Below are 14,885 nucleotides of genomic sequence, written 5' to 3' on the forward strand. Positions count from 1 at the left end.
ACAACATTACTACCACTTCAAGATAATAAACAAGAATTCATCTGTACAACATACAGTAACATTTCAAATCAATTGCAGAAAATTTTTAAAAAACATACAAACAAAATCTATCACTTATAAAACAAACAACAAAATTATCACAAATATTAGGAAATCCCAAGGACAAAACCACATTCGAAAACAAATCAGGAATTTATGAAATTAAATGCAACGACTGTGATAAATTGTACATTGGCCAAACTAAAAGGAACATTAAAACACGATTCAAAGAACACTTTGCACACATAAAATATGGAAGAAAATGAAAAATCTGCTGTGGCGAATCACTGTATTGAATCTGGACACACAATCTCTAATAAAAATTTACGATTATTAAAAGAAGTTACAAACACAACACACTTAAATGCTTGGGAAACATTTTACATTACCATAAATCAAGAAAAAATTATCAATAATGAAGACGGACCAATTCAAAATTCAGTTTTAACTCTCATCTCAATTTATAAAAAAATTAAAATTAAATTCTGATTAAATATTTGATACTGGCTAACCATACATCCAAATTTTTTACCATTATGTTATTATAAAATTAATTATTATTACAAAAATGTAAACATTTGATAATTTGTGAAGTGCCTGATGATGGAATCTTTGATTCAGAAAGGCCTTGCACAAAATAAATAAAATTATATATTGGAAAATGTCGTATTCCTTTATCTAGTGATACTACAATAAATAGTTATTCCAATGCTCCAAGATTCTACATTCTACATACAACATATTTATATTCGGTCAAATTAGATGTGAATGTATATATATATATATATATATATATATATAATATATATCATATATCCACTGTCAGAAACACATTTGATGCATTGTAATGATAATAACTGGAGAAAAAGTCATTCCATTACACACTATAATTAGGGGAGTAGATTATTTCCTGAAAACAAACAACTCGTATCAATGCATGATAATAAAGCATAAACACCATACCACAGAAACTCCCGAACGCTTAAATGTACAGGCATCGGTATAAGTCCGATAATGAAATTAAGAATAGATGACCAAAAATAATTATAAATTTATTCAAGCGCATTTTCAAAACTTCAAGCATTTTACTAACAACTAAAATTTAAACCATAATTCCAGATCATCCCGATCAGTACATACATGTAACCGTTACTCGGCGATACTGAGTAAAAATACTGGATACTTGAAAACAGTATTTCCTGGTAACGTTTAAAATACTAGATACTCTAAATTAGTATTTGTAACGCCTTAAATACTGGATACTTGAAATCAGTGCATGTTTGGTACATTAACACAGTTTTGTATTATGAAAAAATTAAATGAGTTCTCATTCGAAGTAAAAACATAAAATATTATAGATTACATAATTAAACACTTTTAACTCAACATACTATATAAACTGTTGAATTTTCTTTGAAACAATATATTTATTACTCAATAATGAATTGAAGAATATCACACTGACACCGGAGTTGGTAAGTGATTTACGTTGTAAAGTAGCAATATTTTCCAGCTGTAGTGTTGCGATCGAGGTATTTATTTTTTCATTTGTCAGACTGGATACGCCTATGGTTACAAACTAATATAAAATTATAATGGAATAGACAAAGTTGACAAAATCTGTTTAATATCCACAATTCTACAAAAAAAAAAAAAAAAAAAAAAAAAACAGGTGTAGGAACTAAAAACAAAACTGGGTTAGTTTATTTAGAAATACGGCCTCTACCCAAAATAAAACTGGGGGAAGTCTACAAACTGTTCGCACACCAAACAATGTGGAAAGAGAGTTACAGTTACTTGCAGTCCAAAGCGGGCGACCTGGTAGCAAGCTTTGGCAGTAGGGTTTTCAAAATGCTGAGGATTTTGCACCAGGACCTTCGTTTTATCCTTACAAAGTTCAAATTGTGCAAGAACGTAAGATCTAAACTATGGCAGAAGAGTTGTGTTCTGTGATAAATTTATTGACATTAAAAATGAGTTGCCTAATTTTTCTAACCTGTTGATTATATCTGATGAAACCACTTTTACCCTTCTGACCACGTTAACAAACAAAAATGAGTTATTAGAGTGATCCTAACCTCAGAGAGCTTCAACCCAAGCCTTTACATAGCGTCAAAGTGCAGTAACGATCGACAGAGAGAATTTTTGGATTTTACTTTGAAGATAACGGGGAAAACATGTTATGCAGTATGTTGTAATGTTAAATAACTTTTTTATTCCCTTACTACAGGAGCTGGATATTGATATGATGCTCTGTACTTTTAGCAAGACGGGGTAACTGTGCACATTTCAGATCTACCCATGACTGCTCTCAGAATTGTTTGATGACATACACTGGCCAGCTCTCTATCACCAGATTTATCTATTTGCAATTTTTTCCTATGGGGCTACTTGAAGTTCAAGATTATTTAAACTCGTCCGAAAAATTTGCATGACTTGAAGCAAAGGATTACAAAGGAAGTCAGGCAGTTCCTCAAGAAATGCTGGATCAAGTGTTCAGTGGCTTTTTGAGCCGTTTCGAGGAATGTTAGCAGGCTCAAGGTCATCATTTAAAGTACATGTTTAAAAAAAATGAGTTTGACCAAGTAAATCGCATAGTAACACCCATCTCTGTATCTGTTATTTAGTGATAAAATATTAAAAGTATAACATTTGTGATATAAAACAAATGTAGAGTTCTTATTGCCTCACTCTGTATTACAGTTTTCAATTTCATTAAAATATTATAATATACAGATTGTCTTGAAATTCCTCCTCTAGATATTTTCTTAGATTAAAATATACTGGAAATATTTTATTATTTATGATCTTATCTTGCTTAGTTTTCCCTCTTTATATATTTGTCCTTAAAAAATACATAGCTCAAAAAATATTTGTTGTGATGTTGATGTTGATTTGGCAAGAATATTTTATTCTAACAAATTATTGCTTAGGTGATAGTTATAAAATTGAGTTAGAGCCATAATGCTATGTGACATGTCTTATAGATTTCTTTTTCAATACTAATTAATCGTAAGGTACCCGATTAGAAACCGATTATAACCATTATACTAATAAACATTTTGGATACTGTTATAATGTTTTTAGTGGTTCTTATTTCATAAAGACAATTATCTAGTACATAGGCTATGATATATTTTCTTATGTGTGAATGGAATATATTTTGACTGTTTTCAACTACAGTAGAACTCCGATTATCCGAATTAATTGGGGATCAGGCCGATTCGGATATGCAAAAATTCGGATAGCTGGATTTAGCATGGAAATTATGCAAAAAAGGAGTATTTTACATTAAATAAACAAAAGTGCATTGAAAACGTTGTTATTTTAATACTATAGAGTACAGTAATAAACATGAGCAATAAAAATGCAGTACAGCAATACAGATTAAACGAAAAGTACTAGTACATAAACTAAATGACAAATGAAAAATTAAGTGATGAAATGTGCAATAGGGCTACATACAGTACATATTTGTCCTGTGTAGTTTTTCACTTGAACATTTCCAATAAAGTACGTTGCCTTGAGGTTGTAGCTCGTTTCCATGCAGCAAGGTCCCGCAGGTGCTTGACGGCAAGAAGTTGTACAGCTTCACATTCTGGTTGCCGCTCCATCCACTTTAAGGCGTTTTTCAAAAACAAATTGAAGGCTTCTCCGTGTGTTGGCACATTTTCCTCTTCAGTTTCATCACCGCTCTCATCACTGTCAATGATATCACTTTGCTGTTCGTCCATTACACTTTCTGCTATTTCATTGTCTGTCATTATCTGAAACCCAGGATCAGCGTTATCAGATTGCAACCACTCTTCCATATCTTCAACATCGACTTCTGAACAACCTGCGATGTTATTGGCAAGTTTTACAAATTCTGCCACAGTCAGTTCAAGTTCTTCATCATCAGCTAGCTCATCTGTTATTTGTTGTAACCTCTGTTTTTCTAGTTCCTGCAGTTCTTTTGTTGATGTACCGTTTATTCTGTTCCAAGCTCGTTTTAGTGTAACGCTTTTTAACCATATTCCAGGAATCCGCAATCATGTAAACAGCAGTCTTTCAAGTTAATTTTTTTGTATGAATCCAAAACTCTCTCTTCATTGTTTTCTTCAGCCAGGAGCAGTTTACGGAGCAGTTGACGTCTGTAGTGTCGTTTTGTACACTCAATAAACCCCTGATCCATGGGTTGTAATAGACTTGTGACATTAGGCAGCAAAAAGAGGCATTTAAATTGGCCCTCGTCCCGATCATAACATTCAATGGGTGGATGAGTTGGAGCATTGTCAATGATGAGCAACACTTTCCCCCGTTTTTCCAGTTTCTTTTTTAAATTTTTTTACTTCAGGGATGAAAGTTTTATTGTACCATTCCAAAAATATATCACTCGCCATCCATGCACTTTTTTGGTTGGTGTAAGCCACTGGTAAATGGTTTACATTTTTAAAAGCTCTTGGCTTTTTTGGTTTACCTATCATTAGTAAAGGCAGCCGATGGGTACCTGTAGAGTTAGCACAAACAAGGATTGTTACTCGTTCCCTTGCTTACTTTATGCCCTGGAGCACTTTGTTCTCTTTTGGATGCCAAAGTCTTCCTCGGTAGGGCCTTCCAGTTTAACCCGGATTCGTCGGCATTGTAAACAAGTTCGGGATCATAGTGTTTAGTCTCTTGTTTAAATGTTTCCACAAACTTAATGGCAGCTTCACGGTCCGGCAGAAAGTTTTTCTCCCGCTACGTCTAATTCTCGAATGCCATGCCTAGATTTAAAATTCCGAAGCCACCCCTGGTGCTTGCCTTAAAATCAGTCAACTCACCCATTTTTTCGCTAAACATTCGAGCTTTTTCACATAAAATTTGTCCATAGGTTGCCCACTTGACCGTTGTTGAAGAAACCACGTAAAAACAGCGTTTCAATAGGTTCACTTTTTAGCGTGCTTCATCACTTTTCTAGATGAACATCCATCTTCACTTTCCAATGCACCACTCACGAAGCTTAAAATTTTTGCTTTGTTAGTTTTAATGTCACATATAGTCGCAGCCCCTACGCCAAACCGCTCTGCTAGTTGCTTTCCTGCGACGCCTTTATTTAACTGATTAATAATTTTCCACTTTTATCGCTGAGAGAAAGTACAACTCGTTTACGTTTTGCACTCATCGTTAATGATTTTATAATATCAGGCTATGCAACACTACACACATCAACGCAAACTCTCAAGGTACAACGCAACTCGACTGCTAAATACACACGCGAACGGAACTGGCATACGGCTTCAAGCGCACTGACCGGCGGGCGGCGAGACTGCAGTCGATGTGCAGGTGGAAGGGAGCGGGGTGTTCTAAATAATAGCATGCGGGAGTCACGTTACCACGGTAACGGCACGTACGCCTGGCGCGCCGGGCTCCTGCCCCTGTCTATGTCATGGCACGTTTCGTCGGGCGGGCGCCGTCACTGTTATTTGACGACTTTCAAATTTTACATAATTTCACCGAATCGTGATTCGGATAATTGGGGATTCGGATAATAGGGGTTCGGATAATCGGAGTTCTACTGTACATAAATTAATATTATAAACGTAATAGATGTATTTTCTATGAATCCGTAAATTAAGGAAATAAATATATACATACAATGTTCGAGGCTACTACGCTTAGGAATAGGCCGCCAGCAGGAAGTGGACTGAATGTCAAAAATAGGGTGAAATGAGAATCAATACATTTGGTTGTTTTTTCTCTTGTCTTGTTGTTAAGTAAACTTGTTTTATGTATCAATGACGTATTCTGCATAAATATTTAAAGTGAATATAGTATTTTTATATTATTACTAAATACACAAAATATTACTGAGTACCGTATTGTTAATGTTACTATGTACTAATATAAGTTCAGGTCTAGTACACTAAATAGGTATCTGAACGTCCGGCTGTTAAACAATAACTGTATTCCTCCTTCAAGTATACATATTATTCATGGAAAATTTAAAAAATCTGATACTTAAAAAAGGTATAGGTACAGAATTTGTTTTAACTAAAACCAAAAGGTATTCACATAGCCTACAGTAGTTCAAAATAGCATGCTAACAATAATTAATTATGCATATACAAGTATTAGGACTAAATTTAAAGCAATTAAAATTCAGTATACAACATGCAAAATCATAATGACACAAAGCTGATTGTGTAACTTAATTACAATCATTTGGTGATAATATTAATACTTGTACAACTATTATTTAAATAACAATGGCAATCTATTTTTAAACTTTTAAATACAGAAATAAGCACAGAAGTTAATTTACACAAACGTAATTCTTTCCAGGATTATCACATAATAGGTTAAAATATCGATTCAAACAAATGGAAAAAATTTTGCCTGGTTATTGCGGGAATTATAACTTTGGAGGTTGGTACAGGGAAGGTGGGTTACCCCTCCTGAGGGTGCTTCCCCACTCTCCAGCGTGTTGGCACTATGAGCTGTGGTGCTGTGAGCATGGATCCGATTGTTTATTCGGTTGTGTTGGCACTGTGAGCACTTGGACAAACTGTGGCGCAATGAGTTTAGGCACTATGAGCTGTGGCGCTATGAGCAAAATCATGTTGTTGTGCTGTGAAATTAGGCACTATGAGACACCACCTCTCATGACAGGAAATGCACTAGGGTATTTGTCACAGTCAATATGTTTATATGGGAAACTACTATGATCTGTTGAAATATACAACTTATCAAACAAAATCAATATTTATTGATACCATTGAAAATTTACATTTTTTGGGTGCACTAAATACAGTACACTAAATATTTTAAAAAATTATATTTAAAGTGATCAATTTCATATTTTTTGTTGATTAACGGAAAGAAAACTTGAATCACAGCACTTAATCAAGACTGTAGAAAGCCTCAAAGAAAAGGAAGTCTTAATCTTCTCTTGAAAATCAATAGGCTTTGGGAATTTTTAATATTAGGTGTTTAGGTATTTATTATATGGATTTAGCTTTTGGTAAGACATGGGAAGAATTCTTTCCTCCATTACACAAAACCCGTTACTTATTTATATGAAGCTGGGCAAGTTATAAATATTGTAAAGTTTCTTTGGTACTTAAGTCTAGGCCGTAGTGTTGGTTTTGTTGTTTTGTAATGTTATTGTGAAATTTATGCTTTTAAAACTGTAATGTACGTAAACGCTAAGTGTAAATGTTACAAGGACAGAGACTGAAGACATCACTGACCAAATGGCTCTCTAGCCGTCCATTCTACACCATGGATGAGTTCGTGAATTGGAAAAGAGAAGAGCAATACTCTTAATAAAAACTAACCATGTAATATTTGACACCATTGCATTTCTTGATGATTTGTTAAAAAAGAATTTGTCTATTGTCTATTGTCTACAAGATTCTTCTCATTACCGTAATTTATTATAACTCTTATTGTTTACGATTTTTACATATCGAAGTTGGATAACATATCAAATTGTAAGAAAACAACAATCGAAAAACGAGTGTAGGCCGTTTATTTAAGTCACCCTGAGGAATGTTTCTCTTCTCTACCAAAGATTGGTATTTTCCCGTGCCAAATCGTCTAACCAATCCGAACATGAGAAATACCAATCAGAAATGCTCTTGGTCATCAGCGTGGTTTTCTGTGGAATCTTGGAAGCCTTAAGACTAGAAATATCCCTATGGATACTATTTAAAAGCTCAGCTCATGAAACTATCTCAACCTCTTTTCAGGTTGGAAAAGATAAGAAGTATAGTTTATAGAGAGTGAACTATACAATATCGATACTGTTTGTAGCTCGATTTTTCGGTATCTATGAGGTTAAAGGCCGACCCGGCAAATCACGAATTTGACGTTATTAACGTAGCCTACTCACTGAACAAAAATATGTATGGTTTTAGGGGGTGCAAATGACAAATCACATGGTTTTAGGGAGTATATTCATAAATAGTTAAGTTTTTATATTTTAATGTTCGGTTTGTGTGCTATGTGTCTTGATATCTGTGTACTTTAATGTTATCTGCGGCCGGGACTGACAGCGTATCTGTTATGTGAGTGCTCTGGGGCTGTGGTCCAGTGCTTCATAAGATAACGTGTACTGTAGTTCGGATTGAGTGAGTGCTTGTCAATCATAGATCAACCATTCACTATACAAGGAACCACCAGAGAGTGCAGTTGGCGGCGACCAATAGAATGGACTGGCCTGCGCGACATTGCCACACAACTGCCGCTGCCGCCCGGCACGGCTGGCGCATTGTGGCTGATAAACCGCTGCGCTGTCACAACTAACACTGATACTGAACATTTAAAACTTATCAGTATAATTGAAAAACAATATTTAAAATGCGTTGACAGTTTGCTATATTATATTTAAATTACTTGTATAGTTTATTAATGTTATTACAAACTAACTATCGATTAAAACAAACAAATTGTCCCGTCAGTTAGTCAGAGTAAAGTACTTGCTTATTTCCATACGATACAACAATCTTTTCAGTGATTTTAAACAATTACTAAACACACACAAAATTAATATACATGTTGCTTATATTGGACATTGCATGACGTGTTGCTTGATTAAAAATAATTAAAAAAATATAACAATATAGTCAATTTTAAAATTATCGAACAATTATATTTTTAAATTATGAAATAATCAAATTTTCCTCTAAATAACTTTTAGGGCCTACTATTTTAAAATAAAATACGTTAAAAAGCATGATTGACTTAATAATATTCTTACCTTTGCACTTGTATATTATTTATTCGCTCTCAGGCGGCAATATCGTAACCAAAACTTCGGAGTCTTCTTCATTTTCACTTTCTGCCTCACTGCTACTCGTGTCAGAATTGTCTGCTAAGTTTATAATTATTTGCTCTACAACACTTGTGCGGATACATTCCTTTTCAAAATCAGCTTGCTGCAAGGCTTCTGCGTGCTGAACTCTTGATTGCCAGTCTTCTTTAGTCACTTTGTCCAGAGCATCATGAACAAATTTCTCAACGTCGGTTATTTTAAATGTCTTATTATTACGTGCTACCTCTCCCTTCACTTGAGCCCATACCATTTCAATGGGATTGTACTGGCAGTGATAAGGAGGGAGCCTGATAACTGTATGTCCCATTTCATTGGCTAATACATCGAGTTCATAAGTTTTTTGTTGGGTTTTATATGGGAGAACCATCATTATAAGTTCTGGTTTCGTTTCTTTCAAACAGTATTGTATGTTTTTTCGAGACAGCCAATTTTGAATCTCTTCCTTTCTCCACGATGAATTTGGAATTTTCTCGGCGAGTACTGAGTGGTAGAATAGAATAGAATAGAATAGAATATATCTTTATTGAACATATTCTTAGAGAATAGAACAAAGGTCAGTGTTTATGTCACAATCAGTGTATGAGTCAGTGTATGTAAATTACAAAGCGCTTGTCCTCCACTGAAGGTACTCCTGGACACTGTAGTATGGATGCTCCAGCAGCCAGCTTCTTAAGGAGGCCTTGAAGTTCTTCTCTGGAAGCTTTCTTAGGTAGTCAGGTAGATTGTTAAAGAACATGGCTCCTTTATACGATGGTTTTTTCTCGAACAGAGTCAGATGATGAGGGTCAAGGAGGAAGTTGTTTCTATGTCTGGTGTTGTAGGGGTGGATGTCGCCAGTTCTTGCGTGCCCTGTTTTTGTGGCAAATAAGATCGTCTCTAGGATATAGAGTCCTATGATCGTCAGTATTCCTAGATGTTTGAAAGCTGCTCGGCATGAGTCCATTGGTCCTAATCCACTTAGAGTCCTGACAGCCCTTTTTTGTATAACGAGCACCCTTTTAAGATTTCCAATTGTCGTACCTCCCCAGGCTATCAGTCCATATCTGAGATGACATTCAAATAGGGAAAGGTATGCTGTCAAAGCTACTTGAGGGCTACTGATTTGTTTTATTCTTCTCACTGCATACAGGCTACTATTAAGTTTGTGGCAGAGTTGATTGATGTGAGGTTCCCATGAGAGGTTTTGATCAACAGTTAGACCAAGGTACTTTCCTGATTTAATTGTAGTTATTTCTGGGAGCCCGTCATATTGGTTTGGGTTAGGTGTAAAGACTAGCTGTTGGGTCTTTGAGTCATTTAAGACTAAATCATTGAGGTGGCAGTATTGCTTTGGTATGAAGCATTGTCCATAACGATGATCGAGCCTTCTTCCAAAATGCATAGCAATTTTTTAAACCATTTTCTAAACGATTCAGCGTTCATTTCATCGTGATAGTCCGAACTGGATGATGTCTTAGACCGAAAAACCCACTTACATTCTTGCAAAAACCCATCTTTTGCCGAACCGACATGACAAATTATTAATCTTCTACCTTTGCCGAGAGGAACCTTTAGTCCACCAGACTCAGTCGTATCCTGCCATATGTATTTTCGAGTATGGTTTTCATTAACCCATGTTTCATCGAGGTAATATATGGGCCTACAATCACCAGATTTTCTAAGCTCTTGCATAGTTCTCAAAAATTTTAAATGAGCCGCTACAATATCATTTCGTTCCAATAAAAACTTTCTACCATCATTGGTTTTCTTATACCTGAAACCAACATGCCTTAATAATCTATTTGTTGAAGTTACCGATCCGTTGTAATCAATCCGTTTTTGTTTGAGATCCTGCGTGATTCTTTTTGATGTGGGAAATTCCCCTCTGTCGTAGTACGAAAGGACAGTTCGTCTCAAAACATCTTTTTCAAAGTCATCAAAGCCTGTTATTTTTGATTTTCGACTTCTTTGTTTTCCTGGTGTTGAAAAATTAATTTCTGATGATGAAGGTCCTTCTTCTTCGGACAGCTTAGCTTCTTTACTTATTTTGTTAACGGTTCTTTCACTTACACCGCAGGCCTCAGCACACAGTTTACCACTTTGCTTAAAGTTTAGAGTTCCTCGGAAATTTGTCAACGACAGTTTTTTGAAAAAGTTGTAAACGTTGTAAATAATACGTTGTTCTCCACTACGTAGGGTTTTTCCACTACCGCTCTTACTTCCGGATGGCTGTGCACTTGAACAAACATCATCACACTCCATTTTGTCCAAATAAGGAATCACAATAACAAGTATATTATAATTTAATGACACTACACAGAAAATAATCGGTACACTGATAATAGCTACCAATAAACAACACTTAAAAACACGAAAACGTTCATCAACAGTAAAATTCAGCACAAAATAATATACGCATACTGGAATTGAAGAGAATGCAGTATTTTCAACCGCCACTGATTAAGTGACAATAGGCACTGACTGACGGTCAGAGACCGGAAGGAGGAAGGGGCTCCTTCAAGGGGCTGTTTCTTGGAAACAGTATGACTCATCCGTCTGGTATTACCACCACTGCTGGCTGGTGCGGCTTTTGTTTACAGGTATTTCACCCGTTTCCTCCACATTTTCACTCGTCTGACATCATCTATTATGTACTGTGTTCAAATTTCATTGGATGTTATAGAAAACCGTTACTTTAGAATTTTATAAGAAAGTGCATTCATATTATAAAAATACTTGTGCTGTATGATTTTTCAACTATGGCCAGTTTAAATATTTAAATCACCCACGTGTGAAAACAATTTTACATAACACAGATTTAAGACTATTAATAGCCAGGTAGGAAAAATGCTTTCAAATGGTTATAAATTTATGAGAACCGAAGTGCGTAACAAAACCGTTGTGGCAACAATTCCCACCGTTATGTACTGAATAAGTATATTTATGAAAAAGAACATATATTTCAGAAGATTTGATAACTTTCTTACCAAATTGAAAATCCATTTAACATAAATAACATGATTATACTATGCAAACATGTAATTCCTTATTATATATCAGTGATAATGGCAGTGTTACTGATTTCTTGTTTCACTGAACAATGGCAAATGTCCGGAAAAATCCTGTTTCCTTCACAATCCTTCCATCGTCAAAAATAACCTTCAAACAAAGAATAATGACATTATGTAACTGTTAAATACGGGAAATTAACGTTTTTGCAGTATTTTTATGTTTTCTTTTTAATTTATATTTCGGCTAAAGATTTTAATCCTACGATCTTCGTATATGAGTAATATAATACAATAATTTATTTCAATCCATTTAACTCAACATGGAAATAAGCTACAGAGATGTACTTTTTTTTTAAATGACCGTAAAATTACATTTTGTAATACGTAGTTAATTAATTCAAGACAGCTCTAACATTTCTTTCGAGCGTAACGGTTAAGTATTTTAAGAACGCTGGAATCTCGCGGCTTGTGGTTACATACAGCGGGGAAAAAGTTTGGCAACGTCGCTCAGTTCTCGTTGGCCGCTCCAAGGTCACGGGCAAAATAGGCTCGTCCCTCAACTGCACTCTCTTGTGGTTTTTTGTATAGTTCGACAAATTGTAGTAAATTGTGTGTGTCAGAGCATTTGTCAGGCATGTTAGGAGTTTACGTTTTGACCGAAACAAGATTATTTCCTATTAATGGTACGTTTTCTCTATTACTGTCCATTTATATATTAATATTGGGTTTTTACATGATTTATTATGTTTTTTAAACTTTACATAAATTTCTTTGCATTAGTTTTCAATTTATATTTATGATCAGTCCCTCTAGAATTTGATATTTTATTGATGGGTACAATCTAAAAGGATTTTTTCCTTCTTGGCCGGAGGCACTCGTCTCAACCCAATAACACCTAATTAATTTGTAGCTCGAAATTAAGAAAAACATAGTTCATTTGGGTCAAAATTCTGCTTATTTCAGAATTATTTTTTATTTACGTTTCCAAAGATGGCGGTGCATCAGATGACATCATTACGAGGATGAATCACGATCACAAAAGGTCATGTGACACCCGATGTGGATGTAACTTATAACATAAAAATATTGCTCTGTGCATGAAGTAGTTCCATTTTTTATGTTCAACAACTTCGTTATTTCTCATTTCCATCCTGTAAACCTCATATTGTTTTGTTCAGTAGGACGATTCCGATAAGTTAATAACGCGAAATTCGTATTTTGCCGCTCCAGCCGTTATTTTCACAATTACTAATTTTTCTCCTCGTTCTAGTGCATCATTCCTTTGCTTTTATTTGAGAAACCATGTTCAAGTAATTAAAACCAAACATGGAATAGTTTCAAATTACAGAGTTGAAATAGATAGAGGTAAGTTAGATAAAGAAAAAAATATATATATACTACATAGCCTATAACAGACTAATTTGTATTTTTCATTCATTTACTTTTTATGACACAATATCATCGGAAACATATTTTAAAATTTAATGACACATTTTAACCCTTTCCGAGCCAATGATGTTACTAGACGTCATGCCTAAACTAGCGCTAAAAGCCAACGACGTCCACTGACGCAAAATCAATTTTTTTTTTAAAAAAATATTATTTAAAAGCATTTCTGGGTAGCAATCTTAGTAAAAACTGTAAACAAAGTTTATTTAAACAAGGGACAACCGTTAGTGTCTATTTTGAAGGTCACGGCTCTTGTTCGATCGACAAAATAGCGGGCGGCCGGATGTTCATAGTCTCCTGTAGAGCCAACGACGTCTACTGACGCGCGCGCTCAGTCTGCCTGTAGCCTTCCGCGAGGTTAGATGTTTATTCGCCCTTCTATTTCCGATCTGCGTATTTATCTTTTCAATTTTGACGTTAATCAATATTTTTAATCAATGTACAGTGTGGTTTATGTATTATTATCGTGATGTAGGGCTTTATTGTCAAGTTTTTTTTTTAGTTTCATTGCTTTTATTTAATTTGTATATATACATTTTTACTATATTCTTTATATTTTCTCTAAATAAAAATTGATATATGCATGTTTTTTGTAAAATATTAAATAATTGTGTGTTCAACTATTGTTAATTTTATATATGAACACATAGAATGTCAAAATTAATTTTTTCTGTGAAATTATGATTTTACCATTTTTTGGCTGTAAATTAACAATAGAGTAAAAAAAAAATATTTTTGTCGTTTTTTTTACCTCTTATGTTATAAGAATTATTTTTTAAAAAATTGGTTTTGGTATGTGGGAATTTTTTTATTTTTAAGGTGTATGGCTCTTATGAGTAGTTTTGGTTATTTATTTGTGGCTGGCTAAGGGTTGATAAAAGAATCTTTTATATAGGCCTAATAATAGAAAAGAATTGCAAAATTAGTAGTAACTCAGTTTTCTTGGCGGTTCTTGGTTTATAAAAGCCAAGTTAGTTGGATGTTAGTTGGATTAAGAATTTATAGCATAGTATCAATACTCACTCTAGGCAAGTTTAGTAAAATCCTAGCCTAAGAAATTTCGGCAAGAACCCATATACGTAGCACAATAAAACTATTAGACTTAGTAGAACAATACATTTACTGGGCAAATGTACTTACAACTATGAATATAACTCCAAATGCTTTAGTGGCTAACTAAAACATTTATGGACTTATCTTTCGATAACACACAGGTGTCAATGTAAACACCACAATTCTAGCCCTAGAGCAAATTTTCTCAGCTTTGCATACTTTACAGAGGGCATCACATTTGTAGTCATGAAGCCTTGCTGCGCAAATATATTTGTTCAATTTAATTATATATAACTTTTTGGATCGCTTAACGAGAAATTATAAACATTTGAAATAGTAATTTTGAGTATTTTTATAATCAGGCCCAATATAAAAGGTTTGATGATAAGGATTTTAAATATTTAAACTATGTATGTGAAATATGCTCGGAGGGATTGATATATCTTTATTTTTTTTAATATGAGTTATTTTCCCATTATGTTTAAAATGTTACGAGAAAATACATATTTTTTGGATGTAAAAATGTTACTCCCTCTCGGAAAATTACATCTTAAATT

At 34.2% G+C, this 14,885-nt stretch overlaps 1 protein-coding gene across 4 annotated transcripts in view; it reads right to left on the bottom strand.

Moving 5' to 3' along the window:
• The window catches only part of LOC124360522, a 38,710-nt gene extending 24,183 nt beyond the window's left edge, over positions 1–14,527 (bottom strand). For 3 of the 4 annotated variants that reach the window (XM_046814217.1, XM_046814216.1, XM_046814219.1), the window contains exon 1: positions 14,416–14,527. The gene's annotated coding sequence lies outside the window, so the exon portion shown is untranslated. Of the gene's footprint in view, positions 1–14,298 lie in introns of all 4 variants that reach the window. The other variant, XM_046814218.1, reaches the window with a different exon arrangement.
• Between the last annotated feature and the right edge of the window lie 358 nt (positions 14,528–14,885).

Source organism: Homalodisca vitripennis, chromosome 4 (genome assembly GCF_021130785.1).
Source record: "Homalodisca vitripennis isolate AUS2020 chromosome 4, UT_GWSS_2.1, whole genome shotgun sequence".
Lineage (NCBI taxonomy): Eukaryota > Metazoa > Arthropoda > Insecta > Hemiptera > Cicadellidae > Homalodisca > Homalodisca vitripennis.